The sequence below is a fragment of the Carassius gibelio genome, chromosome A6 (genome assembly GCF_023724105.1).
Source record: "Carassius gibelio isolate Cgi1373 ecotype wild population from Czech Republic chromosome A6, carGib1.2-hapl.c, whole genome shotgun sequence".
Taxonomy (NCBI): Eukaryota; Metazoa; Chordata; class Actinopteri; order Cypriniformes; family Cyprinidae; genus Carassius; species Carassius gibelio.
The window spans coordinates 14742991-14763355 of record NC_068376.1 but is presented as its reverse complement, the minus strand read 5'-3'; the positions used below and the strand labels follow the sequence as shown (position 1 = coordinate 14763355).

General features: G+C 36.5%; 1 protein-coding gene across 2 annotated transcripts in view; it reads left to right on the top strand.

Annotated features, from left to right (window-relative positions):
• The first annotated feature begins 1645 nt into the window (after positions 1-1645).
• The window catches only part of LOC128015495 (trinucleotide repeat-containing gene 6C protein), a 41588-nt gene continuing 22868 nt past the window's right edge, over positions 1646-20365 (top strand). For both annotated transcript variants that reach the window (XR_008183922.1, XM_052599356.1), the window contains exons 1-3: positions 1646-1732; positions 6212-6233; positions 19527-19841. The gene's annotated coding sequence lies outside the window, so the exon portion shown is untranslated. The remainder of the gene's footprint in view (positions 1733-6211; positions 6234-19526; positions 19842-20365) is intronic.

The following is a 20365-nucleotide window of genomic DNA, read 5'->3' as shown; positions in this document are numbered from 1 at the left end:
ACATAAATGGAGCACAAATGTATGATACTATTTTGGCAACGTTTTGCATTGGGTTGGTGGCCAACTTCACAGTGGTCCCAAACCACACAAGTAAATCAACTAAAGAATGCTTAAAAAAAAAAAGAAAAGAAAAGAAATGCGTTTCCCTGACCTTAACCCAATACAGATGCTGTGGCAAAACCTAGAGACGGCTGTAATAACATGACCACTCAGATATATTGATAAACTGAAACCGATTTGTAGTGAGGGATAGTCCAATTTTGGTCAAGAGTCATGTAAGCAACTACAGCAAAAAAATAAATAAATAAATAAAAAAAATGTCTAAACCTAAAAAATATTTATATTAATAAATATTGATGAATGGGCAAAATTTGAAATATATTAATATACAATTTAAGCATATTGGTTAATATAAGTTTTAACAAATCACTGACTATGTAATTTTACATTTATTTGAGATGTTAAGCAAGTAAAACCTGGAATAAATTATAATCTGTGCCATTGAAAACAAATGGATGAGAATCAAAGAACACAGTATGTTTACATAAGTCCTAATGGGACTGAATCAGCTTGAGTGTCTGGAGCAGGTTATATTTTATCAACAACTGAACTTAGGCTTTTGAAAATTCCAGCGCACAAAGGGTGTGGGATATTTATAAAGCCGTTCAGTGTCCGCCTCTACAAAATGTGCCGGGTAATTTCAATATGATCCTCTGCAGTTTCCTATCTCCTTTCTCTGGAGCTCTGTCAAAAGGCAGTGTGAAAGGCAATCGCTCAAACACCTATGTTCTGGTTGGACAGTAAAAGTGGGGATAAGTTTACTAGCCAATGGGAGGGGTTTGAGCCAGAGGGTAAATCAGGACAGCTGATTGTCATCTCTAAGCATTTGTCCAGCCACACCATGGCTCTCTGCAGTGCAATGCACTGTTGTCACTTGCAGTTTTACTGATTGACAGCTTTTCATTTACAAACTGGCAACACAGAAGGACACCTTTGCCATTATTTTTGGTGACTTGTGTTTTTTGGTATTTTTTAGTGTCTGACTTGTGACTTTGGTTTGCATTGTCAGAGGAATGGAGATATCGTTGTGTGTTGTTGGGTGGAAAATGCATTTGGATTTTGGGTGTAATATATTGTGCACAGTCTTACATTTGGAAAGATGAGGATCATCTGTACACTTGGCTTGGTCATGCTGCTTAAACAGTACATTAGTGAGATGAGTGATGTTAAAATACCCACTGGCACTGACAAAATGTGGACGGACCCCTTTAGCATGATCGTTTTTCAAATCAATGCACGGTTAAAGTTTTACCAAGGCCTTTAGGATGATTTTGTATGCGATTTGGCTCACTGTTGAACTTAACTAGACTTACTTTAGAAACGGGTGCCCTCAAATTGGCCACAGGTTTCCAGATACATTAAATAAAGGCTTGATTAATCATTCACCCTCCTCCCACTTCATAATTTATATGAGTGAGTTGGATTTGGAAACTACTGTATCTGTCTTTTCTTTCATTGTCCAAATTTTGCAGATACTATTGGCCACAAGTCTTTGATTTAATTTTAAGATCTTGTATGGTCTCATGGGATGGGTCTTTCATCCTGACAGTTATTAACAATTCACTTGTGTCTATCTTCTAGCTAAGAGAAGGTGAACATCACAAGGAAGGAACCAATTGATGGAAGAAAAGAAAAGCAAGAAGAGACAAAGAAGGATACTGCGCAGAAACCGGTCAGTGTGTTTTAATTCTGTTTTAATTTTAGTTTTAATTTAATTCCTTTTTTATCTAAAATTTTATGTAAATAAAGAAAGAAGGAGGGTTAAAAAGAAAAAAAAGGGGGCGTATATATATAAATTAATATAACAATAAATGTTCTTGTATGTTTTGGACATTTATTGGGAATTTAATTTATTAATTTATTTATTTTAAAATCCAGTGTTTTTTCCATGAAAATCCACTTAATATTAGCTATACATTTATTGGCACTCTTCTTTAAAACAGTGAACATACAGTTATATGATAGTTAAATGTAATTACATTGTCTGCAAATGCATTAAACCCATAGAATATAATGTAGTAATGTTATGGCAAATATGAACATTTAATTTAATCGGGCCACGATGACCACAGGTCCGATGACGTGCCGGTGGTGGTAAATCACAACTTGTAAATTTTTTTTCATAAAAATATTAATTGCTAATTAACTTTAGTAATTGTATAAGGTGGCTTGAACACAGATTTTGGATAAAATATTTGTCATTGTTTGCAGACAGTAACACCATCCAAACAGTGAAACCACATAATAAATAACCGATCTACAAACATTTCTAAATTCATGTAAAACATAAAAATTTTTTTAGGGGTGCTCCGATCACGATCGGCCAAACGTTAATGCGCATCTCGTCAGTTAAGCCGGTTCTCTAATCAGCGGTTAATTCCACCAGTATGCGTGATTTCACATAGAGCCGCTGTTACTACACAGAGCCGTTGTTAACTGAGAAGATGCACCAAAAAACGCTGAAAATGAAGTGGATTTGCGCATCTTCTCTATTAACAACGGCTCTGTGTAGTAACAGCTGCTCTATGTGAAATCACGCACCTGATGGAGTTAACCGCTGATTAGAGAACCGGCTTTACTGACGAGATGCGCATAACGATCGGCCGATCGTGATCGGAGCACCTCTAATTTTTTTTGTATTATTATTGGTAAGTTAATCTATTTTATAGAGTGTACTCACACTAGCCAGTTTGAACCGTGCCCGGGTGCGTTTGACCACCAATGCGTGGTTTGTTTGACTAGTGTGAGTGCTCCGAATGGTGCCCGGGCGCGGCTCGATTGGCCGGCCCTGGCCCGCTTGGAAGAGGTGGGCCAGGGCACGGTTCAGTTGGACTCGGGCGCGGTTCGCATGCAGTGTGAGCGCTAACTGTGCCGGAGCACGGAAAAGGACGCGTTGCGTCACGGTTTTGCGACGCTCCAAAACCAACATGGCAGGGAAAGGGTCGCTTTGGTTTACGGCAGAGGTGCAAAACGCATAAAAACTAAAAACTGCAAAGTCCTTGCTGCACTTCAGCTGGTACCTGGCAAACATCCTCATACGAACAGCGCGATTACGTGAAAATTTTCGCGCCACTAAGGCGACACATCTGTTTAACAACAGGCTGTGGACCAAACAACACAAAATTATCCACAAAGAAAACAGAGCGATGTACTCCATTGCGTTCAGAGAGCGCCACTCTTCCTGTTTATCCCGAAACCGTCGCACCATAATGACGTAAGCGTGCTCTGGCACGAATGCTGAAACGCTATATGTGAGTGCAGGCCAGAGGGGGAGTGGGGAGGGGGGACAATCGTACTCGGGCCCGGTTCATGGCAACCGTGCCTAGTGTGAGTACACCCATATAGTCTATTGTTAATTCTACAGTAGCCTACTGAATAGTGAAATCATTTAAATTGGTTAAGTTGTTTATTTGCTACACTTAGGCGCTATATTTTTATTATTAAATATATCTATCTTATCTCTTATTAAAATAATGTTTATGTGTCTGACTGTACACCTTAACCGTAATAAACAAATCGCTAACACTTTAAAATAAGGTTCAGTAGTTAACTACATTAATTAACATTAACTAATAATGAACTGCACGTAAACAGCAATTGTTCATTAAAAGCTTGTTAATATCTTGTTAATAATCTTGTTAATACTAACATGAACATAAGATGAACAGCTTTATTTCTATTAACTAACTTTAACAAAGATTAATAATTTAACAAATGTATTACTTAGTCATTATTAGTTCATGTTAGTTAATACACTAATGAACCTTATTGTAAAGTGTATGAATGTTGTTCTCCCGAGGCATGCTGTAGCACATCTGACAAGCCACCGTGCGCAACAGAGAACACTCGCCGACAAATTGTGCTTGATACTCATTTCCGCTGACACTTTCCAGCCAAGTAATCGATTCCTCCCACTCTCGTGGGTACTTTTGTGTCCGCTTTCGTTTCAGCACTGAACACGGGGGGTATCTGGAGCAGCCTCCGCCATTCTTTCAAATCGACTCTCTGCCAAGAGACCCACCCTCTTCTGACTTTGATTGCCTGTGAACATGAAACAAACCAATCAATCCAACGACATTTTGACATTTAACATTTATTCATTTAGCTGATGCTTTTATCCAAAGCAACTTACAATTGCTATATATGTCAGAGGTCGCATGCCACTGGAGCAACTAGGGGTAAAGTGTCTTGCTCAGGGACACATTGGTGTCTCACAGTCTCCCACACCAAAGGCATATGTGTCTTATCCACTGTGCCAACACCACCCCGACAACGATGGCAGCGAGTATTACCCAATCAGGGGCAGAATAGGACGTGCCTTCACAGAATGCCAGTGGGATGGTCTGCATGAGATGCTGCATTGAAGACAACTCCGAAAATATGTGAAAAACCCCATCCCGTATTGATTCAAAACGGGACCTGGCGACGCGCTATTTTATTCTCTCACACTGTATTAATGTGCTTTCGTGCTACAATAATGCGCTCTTGACATTTGTCAGTAAAATAATGCCATAAAAATATATATTCCAAATATTTAATATAGGTTATAGGGAATTGCACGCAACATTTTTTAAAAATTGTATTTTGTTTTTAATGACCCTCCCCAACCTGCCCCACAAATAAAGTGCCAATTTTCTTTACCCGCTCCGCCCCGACCCGCAGGGTCCGCGGGTTATGAGACGACCCACGCATCACTATTACAGAAAAACTATTCAACCCTATCGTGTTTATTTAAATATCAGTTACAACAGATTATTATTTTGCTTTAACAGTTTTTCATCCGTCAAGCTTCTTTCCTGTCAAAAATTTGTTATTAGTGTTTGAATGGTGGTAAGATCTTTAGGGATTCAACAAATTTCTTAAGTATCTTCATTCCAAACCTTTCGGATGGGTGTTCTGAAGTTGGTGTTCTGTAGTTGAAAGGGCAGAAGAAAAGAACAGTCTTTGTAGTAGTTCTGGAATGGCACCAGGGAATGTAAACTTGCACACTGGCCTTGCTCCCTTCTCTTACTCCTCTTCCCCCTAGCCTCCTCTCTGACAGAGGGCCGTTTGTAGTCTATTTCCACTCAATTAGCAGGCCACTCTTTGTGCCAATGCGATTCGCTCTAGGCCCCGGCTGGGCCTCTTATCGAGATTACGAGGCAGGGTGTGTTTTAAGACTTGAAGTTGAGTTTCGTTTTTGGTTAGTGCTTGTTGAGTCAGGTTATTTTGGGCTGTGTACAATTTTTAACCAAAAATAATAATAATAAATGTTTTATTATTTGTATTTTATCAAGTTTATGAGGCGTTATGTCTCACCAAGTTCAAAAAACGCAAAACAAACTTTTGTTTTCACACTTGGTACGAAAGCAAATTAGGCTCTTGAACATATTTAAAAATCTTAATATTTTTATGAAAACAATGACATGTATTGTCATTTCTTTAGTAAACAAAATCATTATATCAAACAATTTTATAAGCATTCTTATGAATGACTAATGTTGGAAATCGAGAAACCGTTCTTATTCAGAACAAATGTAAAAAATGTTGTACCACCTGTCAGTCGGACAGCACTTTTGTACCAAATCGAGTCTGCCTTCATTAATAATGTTACTGGTATGGTTACATTTTTATTTTAATGCTAGTATTGATTTTATTACCAAAGTACATTAACAGTACATTAATAAAGTAAATTGCAGGCTGTGAGTAGTATGGTATACTGTATATATTAAAAAATAAACACTCAGGAACACAACAGAAACACACTCTATAATTGCATATTGATTTGCATATTGAACATGACACTAATAAGGTTGTTTCAAATAATGTATCCTTTTTTTGTGCATCCTTCTAGGATGCTGATAACTGTGGTGAATCTATGTTGATAATTGTGTATTCTTTTATTTATATACACATTTAATACAGACATTTATTTAATACACATGTATTTATATAATTCTGATGATGAATTAAATGTAATCTAAGCATAAGTGAAATACACAATTGGAATACATAATTTATTAGCAGTTAAATGTCAGGGCAGCATTCTACAAAAATATATTATAAATATTCATTTTACTATGCAAATAACATGTAAATTACTACACTGAGCAATTGAAATGAAATATATCATGGCTTTTGCTAATAATGCATCTCTTGCTTTCATTTACAGGATACTGAACAGAAAACCAAAGGTAAGTACTCTTTAAATATTTTTAGTCTTTGAAAATACAATATTGTAATATTTCAACAGAAGAGTAATGTAAGTGAGTAAAAATTTAATTTGGCTCATGTGTAGTAAGGTCAGCAGATATGGAGATCTCCCTCATTAGTCTGAAGATAGCTTTTGTCACTCTGATTTAATTCCTGTGCGATCTAATGCTTAGTGACACATGTATTATTTCATTAGCATATGTTCACTGGGATGTAGGGAAACCCAGATGGGTAATACTGGGATGGAAGAGAATCTTCAGTATTAGCGGTTTGCAGGATTTAATTTATGGACACATTATTATTTAAAACATTTTCATATAGTCTTGAAATGGTTTAAATCACTTGAAGCTCTAATTTTCATATATATATATATATATATATATATATATATATATATATATATATATATATATATATATATATATATATATATATATATATATATATATACAGTGGACTTAAAGTTCTCTGGCACCAGATTTCCGGTGTGCAACGTTTGGCTGCAAAAAAAAAAAAAAAATCCTACATTAAAAAAAAATAATAATAATAATCTTGTTGATTGATTTTACTTTTGAGTCCATGAGTTCGCTACCAGAGGTATGGGAGGAAAATAATTGTGTAAAATTATATTAAAATATTTTCACAGTCTATTGAACCAAGTATCTTTATTTTGTCTCATCTCGTGAGCCAAAGTGTATTATAACAACCCTAGTGTCGATAGTGGAGGATAAAGCTTTCATTCTTCAGTTCAATCGTGTATTCATGAAACAGAAAATCAGTTTGAATAAAGAAAGCAATAACTTTGCCTTAGTATCCTTTCAAATGTTAAAGTTGTCACAGTCATTGCTGCCCCACCTGCCCTCTGAAAAAAGTTCAGGCATATATATATATATATATATATATATATATATATATAGTTACTTGCTTTTTGAGAACTCAAGGTAAAATTTCAGACTATAGTGAATATTTTACAGACAAAAAAGGTCCGTTGTTAACTAAATTGAAGTTTCGTTCATTTTTATTGAACCAAATGTCATTCCATAGGATACTTGATGTCAGACTCAGAAACAAGTCTTGCCTTCAGTGCATGGGCGTAGGTTTAGGGGGGGACGCTAGGTACTAGTCCCTATCAATATTTTGAGATGACAAATTTGTCCCCACCAGTATTTAACAAATCTTATTTGAACTGCTATTTGGATCTTTGCACTGCTATTTGCACGGCCAGGATGGCGACAGTACAAGAAACGCTGTAATTTGATTGACGGCGGGGTATCTGGCAGGCTACACGCGCGGACCGGGACTACTTTTGTGCTTGCACTAGCAGCGAGCGGGTGATGTGCGCGCATGTTGACGACACCGACAGTAAGTTACCAGGGCTGTCTCTCTGCCACATACAAAGGCCAGGGTAAAAACATTTTAATATTCTGTTTTTTTGCCCCTTTTTTTACTTTGTAGATGCCTTATGCAAAAGGGACATAAGAAGCTTTTTCATAAAGAAGAGTCAGAGTGTAAGTAAGCAAAATAACTAGCTAGCCACACAAATAAACTAGCAGTAGTGACTGACCAGGCTTTCAAATGTTCTACTGTGGAAAATAGTATTAACTGGTGATAGTATGTGTCACCCAGGATGATAGAATGCTACGTTAGCAAGTAACTGAATGTCAATTAGCCTTTACCTTAACTTAGAATCTTGCAGTCAACATAAACGTGAGTCTACTCTAGGGTAAATAGTGTTTATAATAGAAAAAGGTTATTATATTTATTTATTTAGATGTGTATTTTTTGTTATTTTAAATACTAATGTACATAATAATTTATGTTAATAAACGTTTGGTTGTTTAGCATTACACAGTCTCAGGTTTTTTTTTATTTTTTTTTTTTATTTTTTTTTTAGAGTGCATTTATGAGATTATACAGTTATACTAGCTCTTTAGGGACAGTATACAGGATGGTATATCGGGGTCAGGGCACAATATAGTGAGATGAAGTAGATTCACTTCTGTATTGTGATATTCTGTTTTGCCACCAGTCTGAAATAAAAAAGGAAATCATTAAATCACTGAAATCTTACAACAAAAGAATTCTGCGGGGGGGGGGGGGGGTTGGGGGTTGGTGTATGGGGGTGTCCTCACCAAAGCTGAGACCAAACCTACGCCCATGCTTCAGTGGAATTATGAATGAACTCAGATTTGTCACACTCTTTGGTAAATTCGTAATTGAACTTGACAAACTCCACGTCGTATGTAACATGAGAGATAAAAAAAAAAGTATCTATATAAAATTAAGATTAAAAAGACATTAATAAAGTTCTCCCACATTAACTTGATTGGTTAAGGATTTGGACTCGACTTGGACTTGACAAAATGGACTCGAACCCCACACTACCTATAGTTACCCAGCCCTAATAGTTTGGTATTAATATAGGGTTACCATATCATTAACGATTATATTCAGATGGCATCACCTTGTTAAATTCTAAAATCTTTGGTGTTTACGTCCAACAAACTATTACAAACGTACCTCTTGTTGTTGTTGTTGTTGTTGTTGTTTTTTTGACACATCAGTATGTGTTACTGTAATGTTGTCTTGGCACTATTAGAAGCTAATCAAATATATAGAACAGTTTTTGAGTATTGTGGCTGTAATCAGTTTACGTTTTCATCTGTGCACTCGGGATATAACTGCTGATGGACAGTATGGCATGAAGTGTTACTTATTGTGTCCGGGGATGTTTGAATTTATTGTTTGCTTGCATTGACAGATTTTGATGGTTATTTGATGTGCCTGTCGCATCCTGAAATATCGATCTGTGTGCTTCATGCATATTTACATGAATATGGAAGGTCTATGATTATAGCTTAATTAACTGAGGAAACTTCTGTTAGATATGGGCTACCAGAGATAGATAGAAGCAATCTTTTCTACTCGAGACCTCTCTTACAAGCTGGTGGCCCTAGCTGCAGTAAGCATGCCTGTGCTTTTGAACATTCAGTCTGATTTAAAAAGGTACATCTCCTCATAACATGCAAAATAATTTACTGTGTGAAGAGTGAAAATGTCTTTTTGGAAAGGTCAACCAATTTCTTAGTGTGGCAAAGCAAGGCCACAATAATAGAGTTCAGACTGAGGCATTTTCTGCCCCAATTATGCCCCGCTGTGGTTGAAATTTCCTGCAGTGAGTTGACTTTTTAATGGGTAATGGAAAACTTAAATGCACGCCTTTTTTATTTTTTTATTTTTTTGAGGTTCACAGTGATTTCCCTTTGTAGCAGAATATTACAGTGTCACAAATGATAACAGTGTTAATTCTCTGCTTTATAAAATACAATTCTTGATGCAATTAATTAGCAATTGCTCATCCAATAAACTGCATCAACTCACCATGAGGCAGATTTTCACGAATTGCAATCTAATTAGCGGCTAATTTGCCTAAAAAGAAAGGAACAAGGGTTTTCATTTATGACATTTATAAATACTCAAATGAATCATCAAAGTTTAGATTCTGTTATGTTGATTTATTATGGAGAACATTAATCAATTTAGTGGACTTAATTTATCTGTCATGCATATTGACATTACAACATTGCAGGGGCAACTGTCAGTGCCGTCACAGTAGTACAGTTTACAGATGTCCATTAGAAATAGTCAAAATGAATTCAGACTCCATACAGGTGGACTAGTGGCAAATTGTCGTGGCAATTTTCTTTTTCAATAAAAGTATTATACAAAAGTATTTTGAAGATTTATTTTCTTGCGAAAAAAAGGTCTATATTCATACATTTCTCGTCTCACACTTGCTTGTGCGCGCACACAGACACACACACACACATTTGTTTTTGTGAAAAGTGGGGACATCCCATAGGCCTAATGGTTTTTATACTGTACAAACTGTATATTCTATCGCACTACACCCAACCCTACACCTAACCCTCACAGGAAAGAGACAGTCTAAAGAACACTCTTTAGTAAAGTGATGCATATCATACCAATAATAATAATATTTCTCACACACACACACACACACACATACACCCAACCCTACACCTAACCCTAACCCTCACAGGAAAGAGACAGTCTAAAGAACACCCTTTAGTAAAGTGATGCATATCATACCAATAATAATAATATTTCACACACACACACACACACACATATATATAATCCTCCACACAAATCCACAAACCCACATAACAACACACAGCATGTTTTTTTTTTTAGGTCCATTTAATTAGTTATATTAATCTGTGATCCTTCTCCTGGTTTTTCAAATACTGCAGACTGAAAGGCAGAAATATCTTATGTTTTAAATTTTTTCTTGACTTAAAAAGGTTTTACTTGCCATATAATTGCAGTGAAGAAAAAATATGTACTTCCTTCATTGTTTGTCCTGATGTTAAAGACTTGCCTTCTGAAATTGTTGTCAAATAATTTTAGTACAACTGGATTGATGTATCACCTGACGTGACACCCTAAATGGTATTGCAGGTTCAATTACCCAGTTAACCAAATTTAAATTTTTAGCAACATTTAATTGTTGTTTCAAATAATAAAAATAATAATCGGTGCTTTCTCAAGCCCCTATTTTACCAACTATATCCCCTCTTGAAATTTTCCATAAAAAAAAAAAAAAACCTCTTGCCTCTTAAACAGAAACCAGTAACTAGTCAAGACAGATTAAATATATATATATATATATATATTATAAAAATATATATAGAGAAAAGTTACATCAATGTTTGAACTTTGTTTTCATTTCAAGCTTAAAACTAAGTAGAATGACTAAAAAGGCACTGACTCAAATGCGCTTTGTCTGCATTTCAGGCCTTTGTGCCAAATTTCCCATTTTCTCTTTTCATCATTAAACGAATAACATCCCAAGACAAATGCAAATGGAATTGATTTAATATGAGTATATATAAGGTGTTCATAATGCACTAATATTTATGGGAAGAAACTTATTATTAAGAGATTCTAGGATCTTTTCGTATTTGTTAAACTGAAGGATGGAATTCTGGGTAATCTAGAGGGTTCAACTGCAGCCAGACTAATGTTGTGACAATAAAAGAAGGAAACATATAAACAATTAACACACACACAAAAAAAAACATCATTATATCATGGCCCTAACAATGATAAAGTATTTTTCTGCCAGTGTCCCTGATGATTCCCACCCCTAACACATAAGACATATACAGTACATTATATTTGTAATTTATTAAAGCGTCAGTTTGTTCTCCAGCTTCCATTTCTGCTTGCGTATGTGCATTTATGAGAGAGAGAGTTGGAGCTGTAGATGGAATAAAACAAATACAAAATAGAAGCAGATAGGAAGAGATTGAATAAGAGACACCCCACAGCAAATTGCCTGTCTGAGATTCCCAGTGTGAAGATATTGTGGTCCCAGTGTCCATCTGCTTCCTCTAATGAATTCACAAGTATTTTGAACAATAGGGACAATGAAAAAGTCGAAGAGGCTGTGGGGGATGGAGTAGAGAATGAGAGAGGGAAAGAGGAGGGGGAGGAGGGGAAATGTGCGAAGAGAAGGGCACAGGAGAGAAAGAGACAGAAAAGAATGCTCTGCATCCTGATTGGCTGGAAACATAGTCGATGAATAGGCACGCTGAGCAGAATGTAATCATAGATGTGCGTCACCATCTTCAGACAGCGGCCAGCAGTTCTGAGCAGCTTTCTGTTTTTAAATGACTCCAGGGGATCTCTGTATTCAATTCACAACTGGAAAACATTAACTGAAGTTCTTTGCTTGGTTAGTAATTTGCTCCTGATCCCACACACTAACTGTGAGACAAAGTCAATAAATAAATATTTATATATATATATATATATATATATATATATATATATATATATATATATATATATATATATATATATATATATATATATATATAAAATCTTAAAATAGCCTTATGAAATGTTTTTCCCCCTCTGAAATTCTGTGTATTTAAATTTTTCTGGTTATCAAATGAAGGCATAAAACATTCATTTAATTTATCTTTTAATTATTGAAAATTAAGCAAACTTTATTTTTTGGTAAACAAAGGGGATTTACTATTAAAAATAAAAGATGGAAGAAATGTTGTGTGATTATTCCTTAAAAAATTATGTTAGTTTCATTTTAATAGTAGTAGTAGGCTATGTACATTCTGCTGAATAATAGTAATAGATTATTCGATATTACAGTCTATGATGTGATATATGATGCTAGTTTTAACGGCAATGGTCAGATGCTCATGAAGTGACTCTCAGTGCAGTTCTGGAGGTGTTCCTCATGTTTTCACGTCTTTATTTAGTGAAAGGAAAGATGCTGAAATCACCACGAGCGTCACGCACGCTTCTGCGCCATTCATTTACACAGACACGCAGAACATGCAGGATTCATATTTAAATAGACTTTTTCTGCTTAATATTTACAGATATTAGTCCATATCGCGATTTGATGTGAGTGCAATGACCTACTTTTGATTAATTAATTCAAAATTTGACAAATTCTGTGACATTCCGCATTAAACTGTAAACTTCATTTTTATGACTGGATTCCGTGATTCCCTCCGCGTTTTCTGCATCGCGGAAATCATAGGGCTCTACAGTAGATATCTGCCTGCTGTTCGTCCGACCCCTTAAAACCGAGGTATCTCCATATAATGGAGCAAGTTGTCTTTTTTGATATTAGTTCTGTAGCCTCAGGTCTGGTTGCGGAGTGCGGAGTATTGTATATATATATATATATATTCTATTGACTTAGAAAAGATTTGACTTAGAAAATTAAATCAAACTGCCTTGTGCACGTACACACACACACACACGCACACACAAATATATATGTGTGTGTGTGTGTGTGTGTGCACATGCACAAGGCAGTTTGATTGAGAAGGGTATTCCTGCACAACCGGAGGCTGCTGTTTCAGGACCGCAACACTGGGACCGCGGCTTTAGGACCCTAGTTTTTTGTGACAGCGACACCTACCGTACTGGATCAATACTAATTAAAGATGGACGACGTGGACAGCAATCAGACGGTGAGTACCGATATTTAATTTAGTTTTATTTTATAACGTTTAAACGGTGCAAAGTTTACATAGTGAGAACTGCTAACTATGAATTAATAATTAATTCCCACCAAATTAAGAATTTGTGAGCTAGTTTTATTAATTTCTACAACGTTAGTTTGTGGCCATGATTTCATAAATCCCTGTTGAGTTTTAATGACGAAGTATTATAAGTGAATCTAGCCTGCACATTAATTAAACTTATCAGATGAGAAGAGCATGGTTGATGTAAGGTTTGTGAGATTTACCTGCAGCTTAATGTATTAGTGTGAATACTGGCATAGTCGTTGTTTTACCATATTTATGTATAAAAAAACGTTCATAATTAAATTGCACTGACTGCCTAGTTGCAGTATGTGTTAGCCTGTTGTTTTGCCATTGTTTTGCAATGATGAATTGCAATTTTAATAGCTTGTTACAATTTGGCCTAATCTGCAGGTCTACTCCACATATAGTCCATTGTTATCACGTGTTTCTGTCATGTTCTGCATTGCCAATAGGAAGTGATTTTATGGATTTGGTTGGGCTCATTGTAGGACAGATGATTAAAAAAGGCACTAGTGACATATATATACAGTACAGACCAAAAGTTTGGACACACCTTCTCATTCAAAGAGTTTTCTTTATTTTCATGACTATGAAAATTGTAGATTCACACTGTAGGCATCAAAACTATTAATTAACACATGTGGAATTATATATGGAATTATATACATAACAAAAAAGTGTGAAACAACTGAAAATATGTCATATTCTAGGTTCTTCAAAGTAGCCACCTTTTGCTTTAGTTACTGCTTTGCACACTCTTGGCATTCTCTTGATGATCTTCAAGAGGTAGTCACCTGAAATGGTCTTCCAACAGTCTTGAAGGAGTTCCCCGAGAGATGCTTAGCACTTGTTGGCCCTTTTGCCTTCAGTCTGCGGTCCAGCTCACCCCTAAACCATCTCGATTGGGTTCAGGTCCGGTGACTGTGGAGGCCAGGTCATCTGGCACAGCACCCCATCACTCTCCTTCTTGGTCAAATAGCCCTTGATGCCTTCAGTGTGACTCTACAATTTTCATAGTCATGAAAATAAAGAAAACTCTTTGAATTGAGAAGGTGTGTCCAAACTTTTGGTCTGTACTGTATATGTGAAAAGTGAAAGTGACGTGACTTACAGCCAAGTATGGTGACCCATACTCAGAATTTGTGCTCTGCATTTAACCCATCCAAAGTGCACACACACAGAGCAGTGAACACACACACACACACACACACACACACACCCGGAGCAGTGGGCAGCCATTTATGCTGCGGCGCCCGGGGAGCAGTTGGGGGTTCGATGCCTTGCTCAAGGGCACCTAAGTCGTGGTATTGAAGGTGGAGAGAGAGCTGTACATGCACTCCCCCCACCCACAATATATACAATGTAACGTGACTGCAAGTGCAAACTAAACCAACAGGATACTAGAACTGCCTTCCTGAAACTGCAGCCATCGCTATGTCGTCCAGCACGGTAGGTGGCGCTGTCACGAAAAACTAGGGTCCTAGAACTGCGGTCCTGAATCTGCAGTCTCCGGTTGTGCAGGAACATGCTATTGGTTTGATTTAATTTTCTAAGTCAAATCTGCCATTCAGGCTGTTATAAATGGCTCATCTTGGTACTGTGTCTGTCTTTAACCCAAATCCTTGTAAACAGTAATTGTGCCCAGAGCTGCTCAGTGCTTGAGGCTGATGTAAATCCTGTTCTTTTCTCCTGACGATTGTGTGTAAGTAAGCTTCTCAAAGAACTGTGCCCCCGATGGCCCTCCTGTGTAGTGTTAACTTGTTGACTCGGAAGTATGCGGGTGTAAGGTCCACGCACTCGGTCCAGATTCAGATTCAGATTCAGATTCAGATTCAGATATCTTTATTAGGAAGGTATCCAGTGCTGGCTGAAGGTTTCTTGCGTGTTCAGTCTTTTCAGCGTGCAAAGTTATTACATTTAGGTTAAACTCAAATCTGACTTCATTTTATTATGTAATCTGACTCCATTTTAATATGACCTCGAATTTGTCATACGAATTGGTTGCTTGACCATTTCCAATTATTCTTATTCTGACATCTGATTATTCTATTTATTCTTTAATATTATTGTAAAATTGTAATACTGTAATATTTTTATTGGTCATTCGGGAGCTCTTGTCACTCAACGATATCCCTCTGGCCTTAGCATATTTTACTGTCACATTCTCGTCAGTCTTGGTTATTAGACAGAGGTAATTGGCTAATACTTTAGATGGACGCCCTTATGCTTGCTCATTTTAAAAGTACTTTTAATTAGCCCCCATAGATTTGTACACATTTGAATAAAGCAACATTATTTCTAGCCAGAGGTCACAACCACTGCTATAGGTATAGGCCAACATTACTTTCCCTGATAGTAGTGTTGGTATGGTAATGCCATAGTTTACCATGTACACTTAGCTAGAGTAATATTTCAATAAACAGAGGTGAGGCTCACCCTATTTAGGTTGGTCAAACAACATCCAATTGACATTAACAAAAATTCCCTATAAGCCCTTACAATCTAAGTACACTTGAAATAATACAAAGTGTTAGCCAGATCTCTAAAGATACAGTTGGTGTGCCCTATGCTCCATCTCAATTGAAATTTAGTCCGTAACTAACCTGACACAGGAAGTGCAGTAACAAGGATTCAGCGTAATCTACTAGAGTCAATAATTACAGAGTAAAACAGAATAGAATCAAATGTAATCGTTTATTAACAGTCAGGTAAATATTAGGGCTGTCAAATGATTAAAATTTTTAATCAAATTAATCAGAATTTTCAGTGGATTAATCAGGATTAATCACTATTTGCAATTGCACCTGAATCCTAACCATTTTTTTTTTCCCCTGAAATGCATACCAAAAGATAAATAACAGGACACAGATACATAATTTTCATGTATTGATTCATCAATACACAAGTTCTTTTTTTCTGAATTTCAAAAGTTTAACATTTACTTAGATCAAATTTACCTGAGCACTATATCAAACCATGCCATTTAACTACAAATAGTGTAAGAGTTTTAGGTGAACAGGTGGTTAAATATAGCCACATATCTATTTAATTATGCATAGAGAAACTCGAAAGAATGAACTCAGAAACACAAACATGCGCCACCATCACATAAGCAGCACTCTGGGCACTCGTTTTTGGGAGGTGTTCATTTGCTCTGCCACAATACTTTAGGATCGATATTTTCGCGTTCTGAAGGCTTCAAGTGCCAGTAAAACCAAGTAAAAATGCATATGCTGGAATTTTCACTGCATTGCATGTAGGTGTTCTGCGCATGCGCAGTGTGAAACACAGGACGCTATAACAGGAAGAAGCTCCAGCGTATCAACTACCAAAGTCGTCTCTGTATTTATGTATGTATGTATGTATGTATGTATGTATTTGAGAGTAACTGGGGTAAAACCTTAAGCTTCTGTGGTGTTTTCGTCGCGGCGCTCTCCGCTGTTTTTTACTATCTTGAGAATTCAGAGATCGACGAGACTTTCCTGACCTGAATAATTTGTCACACTGTGCATGCGTGAAATGCGTTAAAAAATTTGACGTAATTAACAACAAACAACTAATTAACGCCGTTAACGCGCTATTTTTGACAGCCCTAGTAAATATGTATTATGCCAATTACACAGCCAATTCAAAGATATCAGATCAACACAAGACATCCAATTTTCAAAGATGAATTTAAGAGTAAAATATGCACACCTGACTTTTAGTGAAAAACACAATTTGAAGTGTGTGAACAAAAACAAGATAAAACATCCCCCAAATGGAAGCATGTACAAACAATTGGAATCTGCATTAACCCAGGTCCAAGACCTGGGTGGTTTACACCTCAAAGGGAACAGAAGGTAATTTACATGGAACACCCTGGAAAGGGGCATTCCCATTACAGTAAGCAAAATATATCTAAACTCTTAGGATCTGTACTATCTTCTAGTCTGCTTTTGCAAGATTGAGACCATTGTACCTCTCGCCCTGAGACTATTCAAATGATACCAAACATGACTGAAAATATTACTTGCATTAATGTATAACATTATACTATTGACCATTCTGAGTGAACCAAGTGGAGGGAGAATGGGTAATGAAGGGAATGAGAAGGAACTGATAACACATGGGAGAGAGATGTTTCCTGCACCTTCACTTTGTAGGGTTTCTCGAAGATGCCTATGTATGTTTGCATTGTCTGTTTCTCAGGAGATCAAAGTATCTGAGTTTCTTTTATCCTTACCCAGACGTCCTTTTGCCAGGTGCTGTTGCCATGGTGAATCATAATTTCAGAGCTCCACTGATCATAGTTTCATATAGTTTCATATTTGTAGTGAATGCGCTAAACTACGAGGCAACCCTTTCAAGTCGATTGAACTGAACCCGAAAACTCCCATCTCAGTGTAAGTCACCTCAGAGTTCAAGTTTCAACTCCGAGTTGGTTGAACCTCCTTATTAAAACTGGCCCTAGATGCGTTCACTCGCTGATGAGTCTGTCACGTGACAGTAAACAATGCTGTGAGATCCAGTGTGAAGCGTACCATAGTTATATTTTACCATTGTATTGATGAGCTAATGTTTGGTTTTAACTGATTATCATGATCTAATTCTATGCTTCTATGGAAGACCAATGGTTAATTTTAATAAAACGCATACATTTCATCATATAAAAATTAGGTTGTTATAATTACAGATGTTACTGATAAAGAACATAAATTTACATCTGCGTAAAGCTACAATTGTCAACTCAAGCTACTGTCAAATGTGGATTTTGAAGAGACAAAAATACATTATATAATTAATATTGCAGTCTGCACTGCAAACTGTGCTGAAGATACACATCATCAAAGTCAGGTAACACAAACCTGTTTCATGATTTGAAACAATATCACTCATTGGAACATGCAGATACCAAGAAATTAATTTTTCTGTGGTTACATTTATTTATAAGGAAAAATGTAAAATGACTGGAAAACTGTAAAGAATTAAAAAATGTGCAGTGTTTGTCATGTTCTGACCAAAAAGAGTAGTTTAAAAACATAATTAATGTTCTGGTTTCTACAACTTTAACTTAGTTGTAGAAAATCTGCCTTTAAACTTGAATAATTATTTGAAATTTATTGTGATAATTATCAGTATCAACTGATATGAAACGTTTTATCGTGAATTTATTTATTTATTTTTTTGCCCATATCATCCAGCCCTACTTTCTAGTAAATTAAATAGGAAAGAATTAACTCCAAAACTTTTACTGTATGGACAAAATTAGCTAACACAAAATATCTTATTTGAAAGTTAGTTGATGACAGAATTTATATCTTTTGGAGAACTATCCCTTTAACCAGTGCAACTGATACATTGAGTTGGTCACTTAATATTAAGAACTGGATCAGTCTGTGTCATCAACTAATTATTGAGAGCATTTTACAAAGTTGCTCAAATGCTTCTTTGAAATGATTATCAAAAATTATTATTTCATAAAACAGATGTTAATGTTTCTTTCATGAATTCTCAAGAAATATGCCAAGGAAATCTAATGTCAAGGTTTTCATAAATGATAGACCATAAAAAAACCTGTCCAGCAAATGGTATACTTGAGAAAGTGTGTAATTTGAGTAATTAAGAATCATTTCTGCCTTTGTTGCTCAGAACTTTTTGACACAGGCTCTGTTGCTTTCCACTTTTGACTCTCTGGAGTTTGTCTTCTTTTTCATTTTGAAAGAGTGATTCCCAAAAGGTCAACCAGGGTTGCTGTTCAGAACGGGTAATGTTAAATGCTAGCTAGTTAAAAAGTACACACTACTTGTTGTAAACTGCATCTACAGATGCTACTCTACTGTACTGTGCTTGACGTAAACAATATTGGATGGCATAGGCACAAAATGTAAAATCTGACTTGACAGCTCAAATTGTAAATTAATTATTTAGGCTTACCGTAGTGAATCAGGATAATGCCAAAATATGAATTTTATGACCTTCTTTTTTATTTTTATTTTTATATACTCGTTTAACTGTTGAACTTTGTTGATTTTAATTAAGAAAAAAAAGTTATGTGGTGCAGCTTAAAAAAAATAAGATGATTGCATTTTTATAGTAGTTTGATATATGGACACTTATTTCTATCACCTAATTTATCTAAATTTAAACTTTGTCTTTAAATGTTCCCTTCTCTTGCAGTGCCAGACTCTGTTAAACCCAATCCCAGCATCCTTTCAAGCCCCATTCTGAACCTGACTGTACCCTCTTCTGCCGCCATCAGCAATGGCAAGCGTAGCCCTTGTAATTCCCTACAACAGCAGTTACCTCCATTACAGCAGCCCAGTCCCCGACATGTGTCCAGAGAGGTTCCTCCACGCTTCCAACAGCAGGAGCATAGGCAGCTACTGAAGAGGGGTCAACCTTTACCTACAGGCGCTCTGAACCCGACCTCTGCTTGCACTCAGTCCGGGGTCATCTCCCCTCCCGAGACGCCCACCAGCAAACGGCACACGGGTGAGAATCATGTTCTGTTTTTGAAGGGGAGACAATGATATTTATTTTCATAGGCTTTTCACTGTGAATAGAGATGAATGTGGTATTTACTTTTTCTTAATAGACAGATTGTATTCCTCTTTATGACCCAGCTGGGATGTAGAAGTGCAGAGGGGCTATTATTTAAAGGCAGAGGGTGGGATTGTGTCCCCCTGCCTGCTTCACCGTAACAAATCATGGCATTGACCTTAAGTCTCATTCTAAGCCCGAGGTCATGGGAGCGGCATGGTTGAGGGACTCTGTCTCTAGTGTTTTTTGCATTTATTGTTTACTGGCCCCATCCCCTACATCCTTCTGGTTGATGGCTGAGAGTGTTTGCGATTCATTCCAGTCTGCTTTAATGGCAGGTGGAAGAGCAGAGCTTGGACAGAGACAAATCCCTGGGAACAGGGGCTCACCAGTTTCATGCCTAGTAATGGCTTTGTCAACTCTTGAATCATTATCTTCACGGTTTTATACGCATTTCATTTTTTGCTAATTAATAT